The 20,592-nt window shown below is 40.5% G+C and overlaps 1 protein-coding gene, 1 non-coding gene and 1 pseudogene across 3 annotated transcripts in view; 2 read left to right on the top strand and 1 right to left on the bottom strand.

Annotated features, from left to right (window-relative positions):
- Positions 1–20,592, bottom strand: part of LOC109698139 (polycystin-2-like protein 1) — a 45,062-nt gene that overhangs the window by 21,973 nt on the left and 2,497 nt on the right. The window lies entirely within an intron of this gene.
- LOC141424652 (large ribosomal subunit protein eL21-like) lies at positions 91–20,124 on the top strand (annotated as a pseudogene).
- On the top strand, positions 18,026–18,132 carry LOC141425171 (U6 spliceosomal RNA). Its single transcript, XR_012450263.1, has one exon. It is a non-coding gene; the product is annotated as a U6 spliceosomal RNA (small nuclear RNA).

A 20,592-nucleotide genomic window follows, 5' to 3' on the forward strand; every position in this document is an offset into this window, starting at 1 on the left:
GACAAAGAATAATTAAATAAAATTTTCAGATTAAAAGAAATTAAAGAGCTTTTTCTGGCTGTAATCGCCATCTTCCAGTAATTCACCAAAATGATGAACACAAAGGGAAAGAGGAAGGAACCTGATACATGTTTTCTAGGCCTTTTAGGAAACATGGAGTTGTTCCTTTAGTCACATGCATGTGAATCTATAAGAAGGGTGATATTGTAGATATCAAGAAAATGGGTATTGCTCAAAAAGGATTGCCCCATAAATGTTACCATAGCAAAACTGGAAGAGTCTACAGGGTTACCCAGTAGGCTGTTGGCATTGCTGTGAACAAGTCTAGTTAAAAGCAAGATTCTTTCCAAGAGAGTCAATGTGTGTATTGAGTATTGAGCAGATTGAGTATGCTAAGAACCAAGATCTAGCTTCCCAAAACATGTGAAGAAAAATGATCAGAAAAAGAAAGAAGCCAAAGAGAAAGGAATTTGGGTTCAACTGAAGCACCAGCCTGCTACACCCAAAGAAGCACACCTGTGAGGACCAATGGGAAGAGCCTGAGCTGCTGGAACCTATTTCTTATGAATTCATGATTTTATATATATATATATATAAAACCTCTGGACTCTGTGTGTGTGTGTGTGTGTGTGTGTGTGTGTGTGTGTGTGTGTGTGTGAGAGAGAGAGAGAGAGAGAGAGAGAGAGAGAGAGAGAGAGAGAGACAGAGAGACTAAGGAACAGACTTTTTTCTTTTGCCCTAATTGGTAGTAGTACTGGGGCTTGAATTCAGGGTCTTGTACTTGCTAGGCCGGCACTCTACAGCTTCAGCCACACCACCTGCCCCATAAGGACTATTAATGAAGTACTTTGTAAAATGGTAATAAGGTATGATCTTTAGACAATAGTTCTATTGAGGAAGACATGCCCCACAATGAACTTGATGCAGCAGAATGATTAGGAACTTTGGAGAGAGACTGACCTAAACAAATCCCAGCTCTGCCACTTACAATATAGATTTTGGTTTTGAGTCCCAGCTTCCTCAGCTGTAAAATAGGGAATATAATACCTTTCTTATAATATTGTGATGATTAAAGACGATGTGTGTAGAATGCATGGAGCACAGTAGAAGCTCAGCAAATAGTTCTAATCACGCTGTCATACGCTGCTCAGGAATAAGGACTGTGTTTTATTTATTTTGCATAGTGCCTTGTACTTAATAGGTTCTCAATTTCTATTTGTTAGGCTGAGCCAACAGTGGAAAAAAATTAATACAGTATAGGGAAGAATGAAATATGTGAATCATTTTCAAACTGAGTAAAGTTATTTCTCCATAATGGATCTATAGTAGCAATGTCATCAAAATAGTCAAATGCAACTTCTATTTAGTAGATGTTGTAAAGAAGCTGAAACATTCCTTAATCCAAAGGGAAAAACAATAAATTCAGACAAGTCTTGGGTAAGACTAATGAAGCCAGACTGAACTAACGTGCAAGCATAGTCGGCCAGTAACCCTTACACAGTATGAGGTAGAGACAGTACTGGAAGAACTCAGTCTTCATAAAAGTTGTCCAGCCTGAACATCAGATGGGCATCAGGTCTGGAGGATGCTGAGCTATGAATGTAAAAGCAGGGCAGGGGAGGTCCAGGATTGCTCCATGGGGTGATGATTCCAATCCCTATCACTTTCTCCCCTTCATCATCTAACTGCTAAACTTTAATATGCTACAGAAGCACCTGGAAGGCTAGCAACAGCTTTATCACTGAGCCCAACATTTGCATTTCTAACAAGAGCCTCCAGTAACACTGGTGCTATGGGTCCACACTTTGAGAACCACTGTCTTGATCTGTTGCACTCAGACCATCAATTTCACTTATCTTCTACAGAGATGTCAAGAGACAGTGGGTATCTTTTTCAGTGATTCTCAAGATTAAGAGTAGAAAAAGGAAACACCTCTTCCAGGGCACTCAGAACCTCCTTGGGATTGGGAGAGGTTCTACAAAGTGCACAGACCACTTAGAACACCCCTCACTGGCCCAGGGGAAAAATCACTGTACCCATTGCCCCAGGAACCACTGGTAGTCCTGTGAGGGGATCACATCCCTAAGGTGCATTGAGGTAGAAGATGAAAATGACTTGTTGCTCTTTTTTTGGTGTCTCCTTCACTCAACGCCCCCATTAGTTTCTATTCAGGCAATAAGGATCCCAGTTTGACTTTACTGTGAAGAACCAGCTCAGAGATTTCTAAAACTGTCAAGGACTCAATGTGTCCATCTCACCATCATCTTTTTTTCAAATTAAGGAAAGAAATTACCAGGGTAACCACTTGTTGCCCTTGAATGCCTGTTTCTTGTTCTGTGCTGTGCACTTGACATGTTTTTCATTTAATCACTCACCCTGTCTGGTGAGTGCTATTCTTATTCCCATATTCCAGTTTGAGAGTTTAATTCACTTGCCCAAGGTAGATAACTAATGGAGCCAGGACTCAAATGTAGATCTGCCTGCCTCCCAAGTAGATGGATTCTGTATAGGAATCAGTCCTAAGAGTGGGAAGTCACCAGGAGAAAACTTAGGTTTCATAAAAGACAACCCTTTCTGGCCACTAGTGCTTTCCTGTATGAAATGGGCCATTTCACAAACAGCCCTTTCACCCTGGGAATGTCAGCAAAGGACAGTCTGCTGAAGGTCACAAAGGACAGTCTGCTGAGGGTCACACAGATGGGGTGTGGGCACTGGGCAGGGCTGACCTTCCTGGTTTTTATCTTAAGTTGTTCTATGTGTTTCAAAAGGTGACTCTAGACCAGGAAATGGAAGGAGTCAAAATATGACTCAGAGTGTCAAGTGCCAGTATGTCAGTATGTTCAGGCCTCATCTGGCAATTTTCAGAGACTGGACAAGGACTACATGAGAGTGCTCTGAAGGGAATTCAGAGATCAGGTGATGGTTTCACTGTACAATACAGAAAGTTCTCATTTATTTACTGGACAGAAATGAAATTCCTGGGCTGGTGGAGTGGCTTAAGTAAAGAGTGCCTGCTAGCAAGCATGAGTCCCTAAGTTCCAACTCCAGTACCACCAAAAGAAATTTTTCTGTCATGCCACAGTCTTAGAAATGAAATTTCTGTACACATGCTATATCATACCTCTTATTCATGACCTCAGATCACAGTCACAGTTGCCCAATCCCAATAATAACCACCATTATTGATACTTAAATTCACAGGCTTTGTATAGATTGTGTCTCACAATCCCGACAAAAACCTGCTAAAGTAGGAACTTCCATATCCATTTTATATGTAACTGAGACCCAGAATGTTATTAATAACTCCTCCAAAGATCATAGAGCAAGCAAGGGCAGTAGAAATTCAAACTCAAGACAGTCTTACTTCAAAGGCCATAAATATAACCACCATTCTACACTACACAAATATTCACTCCACTGCCCTAAGTCCTCTGACTAGAGATTCTGACTGTCTTTCCAAAAATTAATCCAACACTTAGGATTATGCAAGTTTATGAGGTGTTCCTATTTAAAACTCTTTGAAAGTTTTACTGTCTGAGTCAGAAGATGAATTGCAAAAGTACTTGGTAAACTCAAAAGAACATCATCCTCAAAGAAGCTAAGAATTTCTTCATTTTGGTATCCAATGGATCATATAACTTAAATCTATATCAAGAACCATATTGTAAGCCAGAGTGTGGTGGTACATGTCTATAATCCCAGCACTCACTAGCCTGGGGCAGGAGGATCACAAATTCAAAGCCAGTCTGGAGCCTAGGCAACACAAGGAGAACCTACCTCCAGACAACAACAAAAAACAAACAAATATGTATGGAGCCTGGAGATGTAGATCTGGGCAGAGTGCTTTCCTAGCATATGCAAGTCCCTGGATTCCATCCCTAACATTGCCCCCCTCCCAAAAATTAAAATATTATGTAAAAACTTGAAGGAAAAACTGACTTAAAAAGTGTTGTAATAGGTGGATTTTATTTCTCTTCATTCCCATTGAGCTCAATTAATGCTGCAAAAAAAAAAAGTATAGAACAATAAAATCATTTAAAAAATCTTTCCACTTACATGTTTCCAAATTACAGTCTGAAGTGTCCAGGAGCTGGATGTTGTGCTCAACTTTGTTACTGCTTCACTAAGATCCGTTCCCTCCTTTTTTGGCTAATAGTATGCCTTTCTTCATTATTGCACCTATGTTGCCAGAAGCTAAATCCAGTCCTGGCTCCAAGACTTGAACATGAAGCTCAGGCTAAAGCAATCGTCAAAGGCCCCTCCCTTAACACCAATACATGTTTAGAGATGAGTCTGTAACCCATTTCAGGCCCAGAAGTAATAAAGTGATATTTCTGGAACCTTCTGGAATTTCCTGTCATATACTAGACATGAAAGAAAAAACCCCAGAAGAGTCAGCCATGGATACAATTCATTATGCAGGTGGCAGAACTGAATAGTAGAAATAGATGGGTCTTTGGTGATGTCATTAAGCCAATGAATTTACCTGCCCCAAACACTGCCCTTCTTTAGACTTCTGTTACCTGGACAATAAATCCCATTATGGCTGAAGCCAGTTTTCATTGGGTTTACCTCATTATAATGTAATCCTCACTTACATGGTTTTTGAAACTTTAAGAGTTTCAAAAAGATTGCATTACTTCTGCAGAAAATGAAGGAAAAAGGAGGGCAGTGGATGATTTTAGCATAAATCTACATTTATTAAAATGCATTTATTAAAATACATTTTAAAGAAGGCTTGTTGACTGAGTCAACTGATGATGATATTCTAGGAGAATGCCTGCCACTACTTCCTTAAAGCCCTCCAAGGTTTATTTCTAGGTTTATTTCTAGGTAAAGCCAAATTTCTGGAATATATCATGGTTTCACACATCCCTATATGTGTGTATGTTTACACACACACACATTTCCCACTCTTAAACTCTTACAGGGTGAGTAAGAGTATATTTTGAAGAGAGATATAAGAAATAATCATAGTCATCAGTGGTACAGCAGGAGTTTAGCACATACAAGGTTTTGGTTTCTATTCTCAGCAGACATACAACACACAAAGGCATTGAAAACTAGCTCTAATTTTTAATGTTGTTTCTATCTTTATGATATCCCATGCTCCTTATATAAAAAACATCAAGACCAGTGTTTTCCAGAGTTAGTATCTTCTGAATGCTGTATTTTTCTCTTAAAAATGAGAACTAGGCAACCTATTTGTGTTTCTTCTTTGCTTTGGCTTCCAGGAATCTCAGCTTTGTTCTTCTTTGTAGAACTTGTTTATCCTAAGTTTTCTGGTATAAATTATCTTCTTCCCCTATCTTTTCCCACTTTTTTCTATGTCTTTTTACTATAGTTCCAATAGGCTATATTTTATTACATCTGTGCTTTTCAATGTAAGCTGGGTCAGATCCCTTTTAGACATAGGTGGGGCATTAAGTATATTGTTATTAAGGAGGTATGAGTTGTAGTTATTATTAATCATCACCCTGAGTATGTGAATAACCTGATTTGATCCATTCTGTGCTTATGGTGAGGATGACTATTCTCATCCCCTGTTTTGAACCGATGGCAGACCTTCCCAGCTCAGAGCAATAACAAGAAGTCATCACAGTACTTTGTGCTTCTCCTTTCCCAGGGGAACTGCCTTACAGGCCATTGTGTGCTACTGAGTGCCTTCCCTGCCCCTAGTAGTTACTATTTAATGGACCACAGCCACCTCTTCCAGCAGCACTCTTCTTTGGCAAGAATGGAATCCATTCAACTTAACTGACAAAGACCCTAGGAAACCGGGATTGTTTCTGCCAGCAAGTGTCTAGCTCCTTCATGTGCTTACACTACTCCTGTGTTGGAAATCAAATGTCTTCAATTTTTTGACAGTCAAAAGCCAATTGCTCCTTTATATATTAGGTAGCCCTGGCTTCTCTAGAAATGTTGGGGTTTCTTCCACCTCCATCCCAGACCCAAAAGTCATTGTGTGGATATCATCTCCACTATTAACATTTTCCAACAGTTGAAGACTTGGAGGTTCTTTGGGCCTTTCCAGTTCTATAAACTGATTCTGCATTTCCTCTGAGGGCCTCTTCTTAGTGCTTGACTCATTGAGAAGTTCTCTGAAACATTTCTCCCTATTTCTTGGCACATTGGATCCAGCTTGGCTTTGGTCATATAAATAATTTGAGGTGGTTGGTGATCTTTGGTTATCCCTATAGGGTGATACTACTTTCTTGTGAAATAAAATATGTCATGAAACTACCCTTTCTTATGCTTCTTCAATAGTCTCTGATAATTACTTCATGATAGCTTAGCTAAGCACCAGTAAAAACAATCAGCTTTCATTTATGTCCCCAATGATTGTATCTCAGGAAGATTATTTCGGGTAATGACTTCATTGCTTCAAGTTCCACTAGCTGTTGCTGTCCCCAGTGCCAAACTATGGACAAGATTTCTTCTCATCTTATCCATCACAGACTTTAATACCCAATGCCTTTTCCCCAAAATTAGAGGAATATCATTTTATCTAAGGACACATTGTTGTCCAATAAAATTCTATATTACCCAAACTTCTTTGAAGCTAATTAAGTCTGGGCACTGGAATAGGAGTAAAGTGACAGGCTTCCACTTACAACTTCCTTTCTACTTTCCCATTTCCTACATCTGGAATGTGGACATAAGAGCAGCAGTGGGAGCACAAGACAGAAGCTGCATGTTGAGGATGTAGAAGGAGGCTGGGCCTCATGATTGTGGAGCCCCAGATCAGTTCAAGGCTTCTTATATCCCAGACTGTTACGTGAGAGGGAACTAGACTTCCATCTTACTTAAGTCACTGTTATCTTAGTCCTATAACTGTAGCTAAATCACTGTCCCGACTGGAGAGTTCACAAGTATATACTTGTCAGATGAGTATTTTAGAAAAGGAACTCTTCTAAGAAAATAAGAATAGGTATACAGAGGGAAATTAGAGCTGACGTCAACAATCTGGAACGAAAAAATCTGTATTCTGAAACACGTCAAGTTTCTCAGATCTCTTGGTTAAAACACTTATTGGAGTTGGATGTAGTGATGCAATTTGTAGTACCAACTCTTGGGAGGCTGAGGCAGAAGGATCTCAAGGTCCAGGAAGCCTGGACTACAAACTGAGACTCTATCTCAAGCAAACAAAAAACCTAATTTACTAACCCTGTTAGTTTTCTTGGTGGAAAATTCCCTAATTAAAAAAAAAAATCTGCTGTTGTTGTCCTTTTTCTAATTTTTTTTCCCTTGGTAAATTCCTTTTTTTTTGAGACAGAGTCTCCTTATGTAGCTCAGACTGGCCTGAAACTATCTATGTGTCCCAGCCTGGCCTCAAACTTACAATCCTCCTGCTTCAGCCTCCTAAGTGCTGAGATTACATCACACCTTTTTAAAATCTCTTCTTTGCTACTATTCCACCTACACATTCTGGCTAATGCTATTGGGTCATTCCAAGTTGGGCTCCAGTTGCCTCATGTGTCTTTGGATGAGCAGCAGACAGAAGAAGGTTGGAACCTGGAAATGAGGGAAAGGTTAGATTCTTAGAGTACACCCTGAAGGTTTATAGAAAACCGTTGCATTTCACAATTGTGTGTCCACAGAGATGACAACTGAGGGAACTCACACCTGTCCCTATATCCAAGTCTATAAGCATTATCAAGGCATTTAGGGCTTAGATTCAGAAGATTCCAATTGAAGAGAACCTATGACCTTACAAGGCTGGTTTCTTCTCAGGAAACCAGATTCAGGGTAGAAAAGTTCTGTGAGTTTTTGCTGAGGAGAATTCAATCTGGCTTAAGGGGATCACTCTTGAAAATGGAAAATAAATCCAGGAACTAGTTAGCAAGCACCCTAGAGTTTCTAGTTGCCTTGAGATCTTAGCAGAACTAAGCTATATCCATACATCCTGAACAGATTAACTCAGGAGTGGAATACTAAGTACAGATAGAAGACTGGAGATAGGCCAGGGAACGGAAATGAGGATATATTGTGATTAGCTATAGGAACTTCCCTGTTGTGTTTAATTTTGAATGTAGATGCAGGGGAGATTGCAGCAAATGACTCATAGATTTAGTGTAGTTTTAGCTGATGGTTGGTCAATTTTACATGATTGCAAAATGAAGAGTTTGTTAAGAAAATAGTCAAACCAGGAGGTCTAAAGCCTTGAGAAAAATGGATGGTCTTGTTCAGAGTCATCCTGGAAAAATTCTTCCTCCAAAATCACATCATTTTTGTGTTGTCCAGAAACACTGAGACTTAGCATGACTTCAGTAAATATCATAAGAAATATCTAAGGCCTTTGTAGCTGTGATCTCTAGAAGGAAGAGTATGCTGTCTCAAGAGAGCTAAAGACACTAATTTGAGTATGGTGTGAGAGACTTGCCTGAGTATGGCGATTTCTCTGTATGATGATTATCCATACCACAGAGGAAGACTTGGTTTTTCTGTTTCCTTGAAATATTTTTCCCAGTCTCTTGAGAGTTGGCCATGTTGGAAAAACTAAAGCAACGGAGAGTCATATGAACTGAGACTCAAAGACTTTTTGCTTCCTATATCTAATTGAATCAAAAATATGTTTAATACTAGAAACTGAGGGAGCACTAGAAGAGGAACCCTTGATGCTAAAGATACCAAGATCAGAATCCTTGAAAATGTGGACCCAGAAGAAATGAGAAACTAAGCAAGAAAAACTAGTGACCACAAGGTCACTAGTGACCAGGACCCATATTAAGATACCACCATTTCATGTACTATCTTAACAAATGATAAGGGAAAATGACTACATTAACAGAGTTGGTAATGGTGATTTCATGATGAAGGAGCCTGTATTTCATCTATACTTGTACAGTTCAAGCTACATGGGTCAGTAAGATTCAGTGATGATTATAAGGATAATCAACATGACCAAACCATATGTTCATTCATTGCCAAGAACGGATTCTTTCTGGAGTTACTGAGTTGGCACCTGTAGCTTCCTCATTGATTGTTCACAAAATATTAAAAAATAAAGACAGTCCAGGAAGACTCTATGGAGCCAAATTTGGTCACCTCAGAGAAATGTAGCATCTGCTTTACTGTAGGGCTTGCTCACTAATTACACTCCAGGATGCTCTCTAACGGAGCTATATGAAAGGAAAGCTTATCTCAGTAATTAATGTGCTGGCTGATTTTTAAATAATTTAAACAGAAACTATGCCATTACCACTTGGAGAGGCATGAACTTTCTGAAACACTTGATTTCTCTGGGGTTCAAGAACGAAGAGTGGAAAAATCTATTTCCTTGGAGTTTCCAGCAGGCTGGACCCCTCAAAAACCTCAAGTCCTAGCTAAGCCTGTATGAGGAACAGGAGGGCAGGGAAAAGGCTGTGAGACAGGGCACCAGGGAGTAAAGAAGAGGAAACCAAAGCCAAGGGCAGAGGTGGATGAGGAAAAACAAAATGGTTCAGTGCTTGTGAAGAGAGAAGAGAAAGGAGGGGCTAGGAGAGCCAGTCCAGGATCCAGAAGCATCCAGCAAGAAGCAGGTCCTGATCCTGGGTTTCACTGCAAGCTGGCAAATCCTTGCAATTATCCTGAGGGGTGATTTATTTTCCACAGAATGCACCAAGAGATCCTCTCACCCTGACTACTGTAGTTAGCCATCTGCACTACAGAAGGCTCTCCCACTGCTTTTAGCACATCAGCAATGCTGTGTCTTCCGGACCGCACGGTGTTCACCACATTCACCCTTCAGGTAGAAACAAATGAAGCTTCTTGTCTAAAACTCATACAGATGTATTTGTGACTGGAAGATAGGCTGATGTACACCAGGCTTTTAACAGTGGGTACAAGGAGAGGGTTTCACATTCTTTACATATTTTGACCTTAAAAACAGGGACTATGTGTTAGGTTAAAAATTTAATAAAAATACTCCCAGTTTTATTTTTATTTCATAATGAAATGAGGAAATAGGCATTTTCCCTTTTATTTGTCCTTTGAGACTGATTATGGAAAAGCTCAAATATTCATAGCCTATGGCCTTAGTTGACCAATGTCGCCCCTTTCAGTGCCTGCAACCTCCAAGCTGAGAGCCAACACAGTTAACGTTTGGGCCTCTCTAGCAATGACTGCTGGCCCCCCCAGACTTGAATGGGTACTTGCCTTGTGGCCACATTATCCTCCACTGTTAGGCTGTCACATTCAACTGACATGTTCAATGTCCCTTACTCATTGAAGGCAGAGGATATGTCTCATTTCAAGTATTTCAACGTGATTGATGGAGAAGCACCTAGAACATTAGTAAAGCACACCTCTGGGTATGTCTATGAGAGTGTTTCCAGGGAGTATTAATTAAGAGGGGAACCCCACCCTAACTGTGACTGGCACCATCCCATACACTGGGGGCCTGGATGGAGTAAAAGGGGAAAAAGGAGAAAGCAAACCAGTGCAGGCATTTTCTCTGTTTCCTGGCTGCCATTAGGTGAACTGCTCTATCCGCCCTCCTTGCCATGATGGACTGAAACCTCTGAAACTGTGAATCAAAGTAAATCTTTCCTCCCTTGAATTGTTTATCTCAAGGAAAGTCTAACATGGAAGGAATGAATGTGTGACTATCCAGGATCTCATCCTAGTCTCGTCTTTATTTTCCTTTATGTTATGAAATAACCTTATTTGACTAACTCAGACTCAGTTTCTATTCCATTGGTTCTCAAATGTTTTGTTTTCAGAAACCCTTTGTAACGCCTAAACTTTTTGAGGAATCCAAAATGTTTTTGCTTGCTTCTACTTATATCTATCAATTGTTATCTTCTATCATGAGAAGTTAAAACTGAGGGAGATGTATATTTATTAATTTATTCATTCAAAACTGATTACAAGCCAGGCACCACTGGCTCATGCCTACTGGGAAGTACTTGGGAAGCTGAGATCAGGAGGATCAATGTTTGAGGTCAGCCTAGGAAAATAGTTCGAGAGACCCCATCTCCAAACTCACCAGAGCAAAATGAACTGGAGGTGTGGCTCAAGTGCTAGGGTGCCTGCTTTGCAAAGGCAAAGCCCTGAGTTCAAACAAACTAGTCCCACCAAAAAAAAAAAAAATTTCAATTTAAAAACATTTTTAAGCTTAAAAAAAATTTTTTTTAAATGATGGTTACAAACCCAACACATGTAAACACAAATAACATTTTTATAAAAACCAACTATATGTTGGTTATGAGTGAGCTATGCTAGTAACATGGACTGACGAGTTGTATCTTTCCACAATGCCAGAATTTATTCAATATCAATAGATTCACAAGCTAAATCAGTTTCACTGGCTTCAAGTAGTACTGTTTCACCTGGTAGTGGTGATCACAGCAATCACAAGTTCCATTCTATTCATAGTCACTGATATCTTAACACTTAATTACCTTAGCATTCAAACCACATATCACACTTCAAATAGTTGTATTAGATTACACCAAGTTGGAAAAGAATAAAGAGGCTACAGAATTTTAAAAGATAATGCAAAAATTGGGGGGGCGTAGCTCAAGTGGTAGAGTGCTTGAGTAAAAAGTACAAGGCCTTAGGTTCAATCCCTAGTATAGCAAAAAAAAAAGCAATGCAAAGAGTTAATACAAATGCAAAAGTGTAAAACAGCCACTGTAGGTGGTCATGCTTTGGATTAACATAACTATCCCAGTGATATTAAGGCAAGGAGTCCTGACTATGTCAAAGGGGGCAGTGTCAGTAGCAAAGAAAATTGCATGGAGCTGAGTCCAAGGGCATTGGTTGCCTGGTGATCTCTTGTACAAAAGGTTGTCACAAATACACTAAGTGGTCTGTGACAAGGTGACAGGTTGGTGGACCATACTGCAGTCTGAGGTGTCTTTCTTTGTATGTGACTTAGATGAAGGGGTTGTATCATTCATTAGTCTGGTGGGTTTGATCAGCTCACATGCCTGGGGTCTCTGACATGGTCCAGTAAGTCTGTGTACCTGTGTGTCCATGTTTTAATTCCATAAATTCACAGGTGGTAACTTTATTTTATAAGCACAAATAAGTCATGTATCAGTTTGTGCCTTATGGTCATGCTGGGCAGATGGTGACTGTCTACTTGCACAAACAGGAAGCTTTAGCACTTGTACTCAAAATGGAGAAAGCTGGGCTGCAGGTGTGGCTCAAGTGGTATACTGCCTGCCTAGCAAGTGTGAGGTCCTGAGTTCAAACCCTAGTCCCGCCAAAAAAAAAAAAAATGGAGAAAGCTCCTGCTCTATAATACAAAATGGAATACCTTGGGGCAAAAAATGGAGTAATTTGGGGCATGAAAAAAATTACTGAGCAACAGTATTGTGTTATATGTTTACAAGTTTCCTTAATATCTTGTTTAATGGCAGATAGCTGGATTCTCATATGCTTCTGTATTCGATCTGTTGCAATATGTTTCTGTGGTTGAATTAGATGAAGAAAATATGGCCTTAAAGAAATACATTATTGGGTAAGCAAGGCCCTTATAATCCCTCCGAAAGGATCACAAGCTCCTCAAAGCACACGTTTGAGAACATTGCCCTATGCCTTATTTGTGGGACTAGAACCTCTGCCCAGTCCTGAAGATCTGCCTGAACTTTAAACCTGTTGCGACTTCCCACAACACAAAGACATTATTAGCAGTGTCCTTATAACCCCTCACCTATGCACCTTATTTCATGGTTTTCCAAGAGCTTTCAGAGCCTGTCTCCTAACAGCCTGTCAGATGTGTCTGATGACTCCATCTTATCAAGAGTAGAGTTCTCCATGATTCATGAAATTCACTTCCCATGATTTGCTCAGGGTTATTCAGCTGGTGAGAGGCAGAGCAATTATTCAGACAGGTGCCATAGGACATGAGCTACCTGCTCTGTTGTCTCCACGGGGACCAGAGCCCGATCTCCACTACAGCAATGCAGAATATTGAGGGAGTTTCAGTACTTTCCTAATTTGTACCTTGACATGGAATGACAACTGATATTTATTGAGACTCTACTGTAGGCACTAAGTACCTTCTTTGTTTCCATCAACCTCACAAAGGCAGATATTATCCTCTCATGAGAAGGAAGTTAAGGCTTAGAGGGATTTAAATATCTTGACCAATTCGCCAAAGGCACCTGACTAATACCATCATGTAACTAGTACCATCATGTGAACTAGGTGACCTCATTCCAGGCCCCTTGCTCTTTCTGTTCTATCTTTGTGCCTTCACTGAAGCCATGGTTCTATGTGACTGTCGTCTGCCATTATAACAGCCACATAAAGGTTCACCCACAAACATTAACTGGAACTCCAATATATATTATGTTCCTTTTCTTGTCAATTCTAGAAATCCTTAGTCAAGAAAGACACCTGCTTCCTGATCTCCAAGCTCACTTTATCCTCTTCTGATAATGCAAGATTCTACCAAACTGTGGGCAGAACCTTGAAACCCACTAAATGAAAGCAGAGTGAATGAAGGCAGGTATTCTTTACAGCCAGTAGTGCACAAAGAGCAGCCAATCAACATTAAGTGATGGGTAGACATAGACGTGAGTCACCAAAGACTGAGGGTCTCTGCACTCCTCCCCAACTCCATGGTGACCAGACTGTCTGGTCATGGCTCACAGCCTCTCCTAGACAGAGACAGCCCCAGGTGTACCTTTGAGATAACAATGTCTCCTGGAACAAACAGACATTGTTCCACACAAAGACCTTCATGTTTCCTCTGTCAACAAAAGGCACAGCATCCCTCCAAGAAGACAAAGGGCTGGAAACCTTTTCATAAATATCACAATGGGGAGAGAGGCAGGAGGAGGAGGCAGGAGGTCCTTTATTCTCCAGCACTTTCTCTGCTGAGCTAGGTAGGTCTGACTCTACCCATCAGTAACTGTGCTGAATGACTGATCACTCCTGAACTATTTATAATGACAATAATGACATTTTTTTCTAATCCTCAGAGTGGAAATAATAATATCTACCCCTTACAGGATTGCTGCCAGAGTCAAATGAGATCAGAGGTGTGAAAGCTCTTTGTAAGGCTTCAAGAGCTATACAGATGAGAAGACTGATGGTTCTTCCACATTGTCTGCCTAAAAAAGGCAGCTCTATTTTAGCCAAATGAATCCCCAAATAGCCCTAGTTTTTAGGCCTACCAAGTTGCTAGAATAAAGCATGAGGCAGATAAAATGTGGTCAGTATGGCTGTCTGCAATAGCTTATTAGGGCCCATCCAGGCCAAAGTCCTGCACAGGTAGTAGCCAAGTTCGTTGGCTATTCTTTCTACTCTGAGGAACCTAGGTCTTAGAAATGAGAGCCCCTGTGGTTGGTTCCCACCGAAGGCTTAATAGTCTAACTTTTCCTCCACACCCTACCCCAACTTCCTTTCTCTTGTCTCTCTTAAAGCCCATCTTATGCAATTTATAAAAATAAGCACACATATGTTAGGTTTAAATGTGAACTATCCCCCACAGGCTCACGTGTTGAAGACTTGGTCCCTAGCTGGTGGCGCAATCTTGGAAGGTTGTGGAAACTTTAGGAGGTAGGGCCTAGCTGGAGAAATAAGTCACTGGGAGCATGCATTTGAAGGTCCCTTCCTCCCTCTTTGTCTCCTGTCCACCATGAAATGCACAGCCTCCTCAGCCACATGCTCCTGCCTCTGTGATGGTCTGCTGCACCAGGGGCCCAGAAGTAATGAGCCAAGGTCTGTGGACTGAAATCGCTGAGCCAGTGAGCCAAAAGAAATCCTTCTTTCCTTGGGTTGTTTTTGTCATGTATTTGGTCAAAACTACATAAAAGTAACTAATACAACATTATAAATTGAGCATGATAAAACTGTCCACCCCTACTAGTAATGAAAGATAAGAAAATTAAGGGAAATAGATATACTATTTTATATCTATTTAATACTAAAAATTATAAATGAGAATATCCCATTCTGATAAGGTTGTGACAAAATTGGTGTGATTACAGCACTGGTGGCATAATAAATGTGTATAATTCTTTATAGAGGCACATAGCAAGTACTAAGGGTATATTTCTATCTTTTGATTCAGTAATCTCTCACTTTGGAAATTCCCAAAGAAATAATTCAAGAAAAGTGAAGATATATTTATCCATACAGGGAAAATATTGGAATAATAAATGTTTTAGTTAATTGTGGTGTGACTGTAGTCATTAAAACAAAACTATATAAACTTCTTTGAAACACGAAGGAATGTTTATGATGCAATTATACATGACGGTGTATGTTATAATTCAACTAGGTAAAAAAATATATATGCATGGTAAGAACCAGTAATATGAAAATATCTTTGGTGTAATGGTCTTTAATTTTTTGTGTTGTTGGTTGTTTTTCGAGACAGGGTCTCCCTGTGTAGTCCAGGTTGACCTGAAACTTGCTATGTATCTCAGGCTGACCTGGAACTCACTATGTTGTCCAGGCTGGCCTTGAACTCATGATTCTCCTGCCTCCACCTCCCAAATGCTTGGATTATTGGGATTACAGGCATGAACCACCACTCCCAATTTAATGTTTTTGTATAATCTTTTAAATATGGTAGTAAAAGAAAAGTAGTCAGCTAATAGATTTCTCTCAGATTCCATTTCTGTTAAGGTAGGGCAGAGAATTGTCCTTGCTAAGATGCTAATGGATGTTAATAAGCAACAAGTGACACGTTTGCATGCAGACAAGCCTTAGCCTACTCTGGGAGTTAAAAGCCTCAAATTTTGAATCAGGTAAGCAGATGAATTGGCTTCCTGTTCTTCCACTTGCTTGCTGTGTGGCCTTATTGAGCTATTTAACAGATCTGGCCTTTTTTCTGATGTGTAAAATGGGAGCGATAGCAGAACCAATATCATAGAGTCATTGGAAAATGTGGATGAGATAAAGCATGTGGTACAACACCAAAGCACATTAAAAATGATTCAACTAAGATTTGTTGGGCTGGTGGAGTGGCTCAAGTGGTAAGAGTGCCTGCATAAGACCCTGAGTTCAAATCCTAGTGCCACAAAAATAAAAGATTTGTTGTTTGTGCTATTACTAATGATGATGGTGGGGGTGGAAACCCAAGATTTGGAGAAAATGGTTTAACTTAAAGATCTAGTGTCGCTGAAAGGATGCTGCTTGGGTTGGAAGCCCTGAGTTCAAACCCCAGTACATCAAAAAAAAAAGGAAAGAAGGAAAGAAAAGGAAACTGCTCAAATGATACTGTCCCTATAGTTGGAGCCAACTACAAATGTTAAAAGGCAATTCTTAAAATTTATTTATTTATCTTTATTTGACAAGTCATAATTGTATGTATATTTGGGGTACCATATTTCCTTTCATGTATACATGGTGGATTGATCAAATCAGGTTAATTAACATTCTTATCTCCTCAAATATTTCATTTATTTGTAGTGAGAATATTTAAAATCATCTCTTTTAGCGCTTTAGGAATATGCAGTACATTTATTATTAACTATATTTGTACAAGGTTGTTTGTTTTCAGTACCAGGGATTAAACTCAAGGTCTTATGCTTTCTAGGCAAGTGCTCTACCACTTGAGCCATGCCTCTCTGTCCTTTTGTATTTTCAGTTTGTTTTTCAGACAGTGCCTGGGCTAACTTTGCCTGGACTGGCCTCAAACCATGATCTTACTAGTTTTGCTGTGATTACAGGCATTCACCACCATCCCCAGTCTTGTACAAGTTATTATTATTTATTTTTTGGTGGTACTGGGGGTTGAACTCAGGGCCTTGTTCTTACTAGGAAAGTGCTCTACCACTTAAGCCACTTCACCAGCCAATAAGTTATTTTTTAATACACTTTCAAAATTAGACTTTTTTTTTAAAGAGCAATTTTACTTCATAGCAAAATTGAGTGAAAGGCACAGAGAGTTCCCACACATTCCCTGTTCCCCCTTAGTCACAACCTTTCAACATCGAAATTCTATAGCAGAAAGATGTATCTGTTACACAATGGGCTTAAACTGACGCATCATTAACACCCTATAATAAGTTCTTAGAAACTGCTTTTGCTAAAAAGCACTGACTGCTTATTTGGCGCCATAAGTTAACTAGAAGTAACATAAAAAGTTTAGCATTACATTAGCCTGAGGAGTGGCTCAAGTGGTAGAGTACCTACCTAGCAAGCATGAGGCCTTGAGTTCAAAACCTATTACTGCCAAAAAGAAAAAAAAAAATTTTGGTATTTCTGCCTCTATTTTACATCTGACTTTGAACTGAGCAGTCACCTTGCAGCCACTTTGGAATCCAGGAAGGAAAGGACTAATTGGTAACATCTTGTAACAAGAGTTGAAACTAATCCCCAGTCAACAATGGCTTTCTTACTGTGACCAAGCGCCACCTAACCAGTCCTGTGATGACCATCAACTGAATCACATCTCTGGCCTCCCCTGAACACCAGACCACACCTGTGATCAGGACTGTTTGATAATTATACATACTTCTGGCCCCTGACCCCAGTTCTTTCTCTATTTAAACCTAAAACTCATGTCTGTACCGGGAAAATGGACTGAAATGCTTATTTTGCCTCTTCCCAAAACTTACCTAGGCCACCTAATGAATCTCCATTCCCTGTCTTTCACCACTCCTTGTCTCTTTATTTAGCATACTGAGATGAGTGACCAGATTTGACATTTTGGAACCACTGGAATTGGGCCTCTGGCCTAGAACTCCGGTTACAACTCAAAGTTCTCTAGTATACATTAGGGCTCACCAATGGCATTGCTGATTGTGTGATGTGAACACATTCATCACATGCACCTGCCATTGTCCTGTCATACAGAGGCATTGCACTGCCCTCAAAATCCTCTGCACTTCACTTATTATCCCACTCTTTCTTTAATCCCTGGCAACCACTGCAAATGTTTACCGATTCTGTAATTTTGCCTTTTCTGGACTGTCATGTATTTGAAATCATACAGTGAGTAGCCTTTTCAGATTAGCTTCTTTTCTAAAAGGCTGTTGTTATGTACAAGTCTAAAGGACCAATGAGTGTTTTGAAATTACACTAGATAATAAAAAGATAATTAATACCAGTGAGTTAGATTCTTTATACATATGTGCTCGCTTCAGCAGCTCATATACTAAAATTGGAACGGTACAGAGAAGATTAGCATGGCCCCTGTGCAAAGATGACACGCAAATTCATGAAGCATTCCCAAAAAAAAAAAAGATTCTTTATACATGTGGTCTGCATAAATACTATTATCCTTGTTCTACCTATAAGGAAGTGCCTAACATCCCAAAGCCAGTAAGGGGTAGAGCTAGTATTTGAAGAATCCAATGTTCATGTCTTTCTATTAGGCTACAGTGTTTACCCTAACACTACAGAGCAGTGACCTGCAGCATCTGAACTAGTCGCAAGCACTCTCGGGGACAAGCACACAGCAAATGGGAATGGCAAATGACATGGCACTCCAGTTCTCAGAGGACAGTATCCTCACAGGACAACACAACAGCCACTTGCTTCCAGCTAGATCCTAGGGCCAGGACTTACTTATATTCCTCATCCTTAAGCAGGACAGCTCAATCATCATGCTGACTAGAAAAATTAGGTTGGTCTAGTTCCAAGTTTCTTAACCTTTTTGGCATTAAAAATCCCTCCAAAAGCATCTCTTGACATTTTCTTCACATCACCCCTCACCTACCTAGGTTAAATTTTAATACCACAGACAGAGTCTATACTTGCTTATGTACAGTGGTCTTTTGTAGGGCCAAAAGCCATTATAATATTTAAGAACTTTTTTTCCTCCAAAAAACTTTCGCCCCCTTGAAGGGCTCCACCATCCTCACTAAGATGCATCATCCAGTTGCAGAAGGCCAGAGTTCAGGGGGGCCAACAAAGAGTATGGGGGAGTGGGGGGCAGGAAATCAAGGCCAGATGTTGCAGAGCACCAAAGTAGCCCTACTGAGACCCTAAGGCTCCATGTTGCCTGAAGATTTGCTTGAAAGGAGACAGAGGCAAGGAAAGGCGAGGGGCCAGGCATGAGTATTATTTTACTAATTGTTGTAGGAACCATTAGAAAATAAAGTTCTCCAAATTCTGTTACAGAAAAGGCTCTTGTGGAGGTTGGTATTTTATGGGTAAAGTCTTCAGTTCTCAAGGACCAAGGCAGGTAAATGACCCATCTTCAGGTAGTGATTTCAAGGTTTACCAAAAATGCAACTCCAGAGGAGTCAGAGGGTTTCAGAGGTTTAAAGGGACCAGATTAATTCTCCCTCCCTCAGTCCCCATCTCTGCTTGGGTTCATGAATCTGCAGTGTGGTTTCACAGTGACTGCTGGGAGTAGAAAATAACAAGCCTTATATACCATGCACCAGAAAGACAATTTGCTCTTTTATTTGCTCTTTTATTTCACCTCACAACAATCTCATCAGATGGGAGTGATGATTTTCTAAGGCTAAGAGATTAGCAAACTTGCTCAGATCACACAGATGACAATTGGAAGTGCCAGGCCTTGAACCCAGACAGCCTGACTTCAGAGTCCTAGTGCTTAACCAGCAGGCTAGACTAAATTGAGTAAACTAATTCAGTGGACATGCTAACGTAGTTATAAGGTTAAATAAAATATCCCATTTATGTGCCTAGCATATGACCATCGTCTCTGGAACTCACCTTTCCCAGAGACACCTCTCTGGCCCAAGGCCCAGCATTCGCTCTCTCCATAAATTTAAGAACTCAAATGTATCATGGCTTTCTTATACTTTGAACCTGCAGCAGTTCCTTCATTGGCCCTCATGATACAAGGCAGTTCCATACTGAGCCCAGTAAAGACCTTCACAGACAGCTTGCTCTGCTCACATGCCAGCCTCATCATCTTCACCACTCTGACCCTCCCAATTCTGCTCCAGCCACAGTGTTGCACCTTCACTAAACTGGGCCCTCTGTCCCGGCTGGGCCTTGGCACCGCTGTCCCCTCTTCCCAGAAACTTCCCTTCTCTTTGCCTCCCTTTCAAGGTGCTAAATCCTTCTCATCTCTCGGGTCCCAGCTCAGATATCATTTTCTGTGCATGTCCTCGTGGACCCCCAAATCTGGACACAACAGCAGCAATGACATCACAGGACTCTGCTGGTCAGATTGCCCATGGAGTAGTTCGTCCAGTTAGGCATCAAATCGACGAGGTTTGGAGACCACCAACCAGCATGGAGACTCCCTGAAACTGTTGTTAAGACTTGCCACACTGAGTTAATGACTTCACAGACAGCAGCCACATAACGTCACATAATTCTATGTAATCAGGTGGGTACAGAGGAGGAAACTGAGAATCAAAGAAGTTAAGCAACTTGCTCAAGTCCCTCCCATGCTGAATGGCAGAGTGTGCTGTTCGAATGCAAATCTCTGCAAATCAGACCCCATGCCTTCAATCTCTGCATAAACCTCCTCTGGACAGCATGTTATAATGACGGCTTTCATAAGAAAATAGAAAGCCTGGAGAACAGGTGACCAAGGGAAACTTGGTCATTACAGTCATCCCAACACTTGAAAGGCTGTCACCTTGGAGAGTAGTGGGAAAGTAGACAGCCCAGTAGAAGAAAGTCCTACAAAGGAGAAAGTGATGTATGTATTCTTAGCCCACTGTCTGGCACAGAGGAGGGGGCTCCATAAGTGGAGGGAACTAGAGCTGA

Source organism: Castor canadensis, chromosome 7, assembly GCF_047511655.1.
Source record: "Castor canadensis chromosome 7, mCasCan1.hap1v2, whole genome shotgun sequence".
NCBI lineage: Eukaryota > Metazoa > Chordata > Mammalia > Rodentia > Castoridae > Castor > Castor canadensis.